This window comes from Rutidosis leptorrhynchoides, chromosome 11 (assembly GCF_046630445.1).
Source record: "Rutidosis leptorrhynchoides isolate AG116_Rl617_1_P2 chromosome 11, CSIRO_AGI_Rlap_v1, whole genome shotgun sequence".
NCBI classification, from domain to species: domain Eukaryota; kingdom Viridiplantae; phylum Streptophyta; class Magnoliopsida; order Asterales; family Asteraceae; genus Rutidosis; species Rutidosis leptorrhynchoides.
This window is the reverse complement of record NC_092343.1, coordinates 5,125,778-5,130,924: the sequence shown is the minus strand read 5'-3', so window position 1 is coordinate 5,130,924 and position 5,147 is coordinate 5,125,778. Positions and strand designations below refer to the sequence as shown.

Sequence of the window (5,147 nt, the reverse complement as noted above, 5' to 3'; positions counted from 1 at the left end):
TTCGTAGTAATAGTTGGATTTGTACGTGGACCGGGTTATTGGAGCCAAAAGGTACTCAATTATATTGAGACCAAACGAATCCTGCCCCTCTGCTGCATCTTTTGGCTATTCGAAACGTGGGCAAAATCAGAAAAGTCTATTAATTTGATAACTTATATAATTTTTCTTATTTTTATAACAAATAGGATATTCAGTGAATGCACCGAGCAAAACGTTCACCACCTTGTGTACGTTCACCACCTGTAACTCGATCAAGATATCTAGCAAACATTGTTGCCATTGATTTTTCTTTATAATCGTCATCCAGTCGACCAAGTACTCCAATTCAAATTTCCGATAATCCATTTTTTGAACCCGACCTCACAATTGAGAATCCGGAGGATCTTCAGGGACAATTCAGAGATCCTGAACCATTAATTTTTCCTCCGGAACTACCAATCATTCAAACAGAGATTGTTGAGGAACGAACCATTAAATCAGAATCTTCTAGTGATTCAGATTCAACAAATTCAATCATGGAAAATCTGGAACCTCTAAGTATGGAAGACCGAATGAGAGCTAAACGCACTGGCCAAGGTCACGCAATTACTCAACCAGACATTAATGCGCCAGATTATGAAATCAAAGGATAAATTTTACACATGGTAACTAATCAATGCCAATTTAGTGGTGCGCCGAAGGAAGATCCAAATGAACATCTTCGTACCTTTAATAGAATCTGCACTCTATTTAAAATAAGAGAAGTTGAAGATGAACAGATATATCTCATGTTATTTCCCTGGACTTTAAAGGGAGAAGCCAAAGATTGGTTGGAATCGTTACCTGAAGGGGCGATTGATACATGGGACGTTTTAGTTGAAAATTTTCTTAAACAATTCTTTCCGGCATCTAAAGCCGTAAGACTTCAAGGAGAAATTGTTACGTTCACACAAAAGCCAAATGAAACTCTATATGAAGCGTGGAAAAGATTTGGAAAGTTATTGAGAGGATGTCCGCAACATGGTTTAGACACCTGTCAAATAGTACAAATATTCTACCAAGGATGCGACATCACTACAAGGAAAGACATAGATATAGCAGCTGGTGGTTCTATTATGAAGAAAACAGAAACTAATGCTTACAAAATTATTGAAAACACTGCTTCCCACTCACATGAGTGGCACCAAGAAAAAGATATCGTTAGATCATCTAAAGCAGCTAGAGCCGATTCTAGCCATGACTTAGATTCCATTTCCGCAAAGATAGATGCTGTCGAGAGACGAATGGAAAAGATGACTAAAGATATCCACTCAATACGAATTAGTTGTGAGCAGTGTGGAGGACCACATTTGACAAAAGATTGTCTCAGTATTGAACTAACAATGGAACAAAGAGATAATGTTTCATATCTAAACCAAAGGCCTTGAAATAATTATCAAAAAAATTATCAACCGCCAAGACCGATCTACAATCAAAACCAGAATTATAACCGAAATATTCCATACAACAACCAACAAGGTCCTAGTAATCAACAAGTATCCAACAATACTTACAATCAGCAAAGACCTAATTTTCAAAACAAACCACCACAAACCGATGATAAAAAGCCGAATTTAGAAGATATGTTGACGAAGCTAGTTGATTCTCAAACTCAGTTTTTCACATCTCAGAAAAAAACCAATGAACAAAATGCTCAAGCATTTAGAAATCAACAAGCTTCTATTCAAAATCTGGAACAAGAAGTGAGCAACCTAGCAAGGTTGATAGGTGAAAGAAAACCGGGAAGTCTACCTAGTGATACAAATGCTAACCCCCGAAATGAAACAGCTAAAGCCATTACCACGAGAAGTGGTATTACACTTAAACTACCTAAAATACCTGTAATTTCTGATGAAGCTATTCCTACTCCACAAGAACCACAATCTGATCAAGATAAGGAAAAAGAACCGGTATTTGAAAAGGTTAATGAAGATAACACAGTCAAGGCTAAACCTTATGTTAAACCATACCAACCACCACTTCCTTACCCGAGTAAAATGAGAAAAGAGAGACTCGAAGCCGAGCAATCCAAATTCTTGGATATGTTTAAACAGATAAATGTAAATCTTCCTTTCATTGATGTGATTTCAGGAATGCCTAGATATGCAAAATTTCTGAAAGATCTAATTACAAATAGAAAGAAAATGGAAGAACTCTCGGCCGTTACTATGAATGCTAATTGTTCTGCAGTACTGTTGAATAAGATACCAGAAAAACTATCTGATCCAGGAAGTTTCACAATTTCATGTTTTCTGGGTAGTCTTAGTTCAATAGAAGCATTGACAGATTTAGGTGCTAGTATAAATTTAGTGCCGTATTCACTATACGCAAAACTTGACCTTGGAGAATTGAAACCAACACGAATAAGCATACAACTAGCAGATAGATCAGTAAAATATCCTAGAGGGATAATGGAGAACATGCTAGTTAAAGTTGGTACTTTAGTATTTCCAGTAGATTTTGTTATTTTGGACATGGAAGAAGATTCTCAAGTTCCTCTCATATTACGAAGACCATTCTTAAACACGGCTAAAGCAATGATAGACGTGTTTGGTAAGAAACTGACCCTAAGTATAGAGGATGAGAGTGTTACCTTTTCAGTTGATAGAGCAATGCAACAACTATAATCTGCAGATGATACATGTTATTATATTCAAACTATAGAATCACATGCAGAATTGTTAGAAGAATTTCCAGAATTACAAGGAACACGAGAATGTTCTTTAGGAGAAGGAACTGAACCGATTGATGAAACTGAAATGTTAGCTACACTTATGGCTAATGGATATGAACCAACAACAGAAGAAATTCAAATGCTAAAAGAGGAAGACAGATATCGATATAAATCATCGATAGAAGAACCACCGACATTAGAGTTAAAGCCACTTCCAAACCATTTGGAATATGCTTATTTACATGGTAAATCTGAATTACCTGTAATTATATCGTCTTCTCTTACTGAAAATGAAAAATCTCAACTCATTTCTGTGCTAAAAGCTCATAAACCAGCTATTGCATGGAAAATTCATGATATTAAAGGAATAAGTCCTTCGTATTGCACACATAAAATCCTTATGGAAGAAGGTCATAAAACGTATGTGCAATGCCAACGAAGACTAAATCCTAATATGCAAGATGTTGTTAAGAAAGAAATTATTAAACTGCTTGATGCAGGTTTAATTTATCCAATTTTTGATAGTCCATGGGTAAGCCCAGTTCAATGCGTGCCTAAGAAGGGTGGCATGACTGTCATCACAAATGAGAAAAATGAGCTTATTCCTACTAGGACTGTAACAGGATGGCGTGTTTGTATTGATTATAGAAAATTAAATGACGCCACCAGAAAAGATCACTTTCCCTTACCTTTTATTGATCAAATGTTGGAAAGATTAGCCGAAAACAGTTACTATTGTTTTCTTGATGGTTTTTCCGGATATTTTCAAATTTCAATAGCACCCGAAGACCAAGAGAAAACCACATTCACGTGCCCTTATGGTACTTTTACTTACAAACGCATGCCATTTGGACTTTGCAACGCCCCTGCAACCTTTCAAAGGTGCATGATGGCGATTTTTCACGACATGATAGAAGAATGCATGGTTTTCATGGATGACTTTTCAGTCTTCGGTGATACATTTGAATCATGTTTAATTAATCTGGAACGAATGCTTATTAGATGCGAACAATCAAATCTAGTACTTAATTGGGAGAAATGCCATTTCATGATTAAAGAAGGCATCGTTCTTGGTCATAAAATCTCAAAGGAAGGGATTGAAGTGGATAGAGCTAAAGTAGATGTAATTGCTAAACTTTCACATCCCACCAATGTTAGAGGAGTTAGGAGTTTTCTAGGGCATGTCGGTTTTTACCGACGTTTTATAAAATATTTTTCTAAAATTGCCACTCCTATGAATAAACTCCTAGAAAAGGAAGCTCTATTCATCTTTTCAGATGAATGTATCAAAATTTTTAATATTCTTAAAGAGAAACTCACTAATGCGCCGATCATGATAACTCCAAATTGGAATCTACCATTCGAACTAATGTGCGATGCAAGTGATTTTGCAATGGGAGCCGTTTTAGGACAAAGGATTGAAAAACGATTTCAACCTATATATTATGCTAGTAAGATGTTACAAGGAGCACAAACAAATTACACAACTACTGAAAAAGAACTCCTTGCTATTGTCTTTGCTTTTGACAAATTTCGATCATATCTCGTTCTAGCTAAAACGGTGGTCTATACGACCATTCTGCTCTTAGATACCTATTTTCGAAACAAGATGCCAAACCAAGATTAATCCGTTGGATCTTACTCTTACAAGAATTCGATATTGAAATCCGAGATAAAAGAGGAGCAGAAAATCTCGCCGCTGATCATCTTTCTCGTCTTGAAAATCCCGAATTAGAAGTTCTAAATGAATCGGCCATACAAGACAACTTTCCGGATGAATATCTATTGAAGATAGATTATAATGAAATTCCATGGTTTGCAGACTATGCAAACTACTTAGTATGTGGATTCCTTAAAAAAGGATTATCGTACAAAAAATGAAAGAAATTCTTTAGTGATATAAAACACTATTTCTGGGAAGATCCACATCTGTTTAAAAGTTGTCCAGATGGAATAATACACCGATGTGTATTCGGAGATGAAGCCAATCAAATCTTAAACCATTGTCATACAGGACCAACAGGAGGGCATTATGGACCTCAGCTCACAGCAAGAAAAGTTTATGATGTTGGATTCTATTGGCCTACAATTTACAAACACGCACACCTTCTTTACAAATCCTGTGATGCTTGTCAAAGGGCCGGAAAAATAAGTCAACGTGATGAAATGTCACAAAATGTCATTCAAGTATGTGAAGTATTTGACATTTGGGGTATTGACTTTATGGGTCCTTTTCCAAAATCTCATAATAATCTCTATATTCTCGTAGCCATTGATTATATATCTAAATGGGCGGAAGCACAAGCTCTCCCAACTAACGATGCACGAGTTGTAGTCAACTTTTTAAAACGTATTTTTGCAAGGTTTGGAACACCGAAAGCTTTAATAAGTGATCGGAGAACTCATTTCTGTAATAATCAACTTGAGAAAGTTCTTAAAAGATATGGAGTAACTC

The 5,147-nt window shown here is 36.0% G+C and overlaps 1 non-coding gene across 1 annotated transcript; it reads right to left on the bottom strand.

The window, feature by feature from the left end:
- Positions 1-899: 899 nt before the first annotated feature.
- LOC139879012 (small nucleolar RNA R71) lies at positions 900-1,006 on the bottom strand. The gene has a single exon (XR_011769868.1). It is a non-coding gene; the product is annotated as a small nucleolar RNA R71 (small nucleolar RNA).
- Between the last annotated feature and the right edge of the window lie 4,141 nt (positions 1,007-5,147).